This window comes from Agrilus planipennis, unplaced genomic scaffold, assembly GCF_000699045.2.
Source record: "Agrilus planipennis isolate EAB-ADULT unplaced genomic scaffold, Apla_2.0 scaffold208, whole genome shotgun sequence".
Classification (NCBI taxonomy): Eukaryota; Metazoa; Arthropoda; class Insecta; order Coleoptera; family Buprestidae; genus Agrilus; species Agrilus planipennis.
The window spans coordinates 89267-90160 of record NW_020439048.1 but is presented as its reverse complement, the minus strand read 5'-3'; positions in this window follow the sequence as shown (position 1 = coordinate 90160).

Below are 894 nucleotides of genomic sequence, written 5' to 3'. Positions count from 1 at the left end.
ATACAAATTTTGGAATTTATGAAAATTTTCGGTTTCGAGCCAAATACGAGGGTTGGTCAGAAAGTAATTGAAAAAATCAAAATTTGGTTTTTGAAATTTTGTTTTTCCATAACTTTTCGACCGTCCCTCGTATATGACGCAAAACTGAAAATTTTGTTAAATCTGAAAATTTGTATTAGGAGAGCATAAGTCGCAAAAGGTCTTTTTAAAAGTATTTTTTCCATAACTTTTCGACTGGCCCTCGTATATGACGCAAAACTGAAAATTTTGTTAAATCTGAAAATTTGTATTAGGAGAGCATAAGTCGCAAAAGGTCTTTTTAAAAGTATTTTTTCCATAACTTTTCGACTGGCCCTGGTATATAACGCAAAACTGAAAATTTTGTTAAATCTGAAAATTTGTATCAGGAGAGCATAAGTCGCAAAAGGTCTTTTTGAAAGTACCAATTTTTAGCGGGGGATCAACTGTATTGCAGTCTTGATTTTCGTTTTTCTACATCGTTCGGCATTGAAACGTTTAATTGTACTATTACTATCATAATTTACGTTCATTTCCAGTATTATCACTATATATTAATTTCTCAAAAGATGTCTTGGTGTTATATTTAATAAGTAAAACGCTGTTTATATCAAAATGAGGTTTATTTAGCAATTTTATTATTTATTTTATTTAAATAAAATACAATTTGTTCAATAATACATTTATTGTTGCAAATTAATAGCATTTATAAGAAACACAACGTATGAACATCGATAGATAAGTATTTCAAATAACAATACTTTAATATAAACATATTTTACCTGCCACCTGTCTACATTTACCTCTACATTTTCACTTTTAAATATTACTGATTTTCTAGCTTTAAAAGTTGTAATTAATTATTTTTTCTTGCCT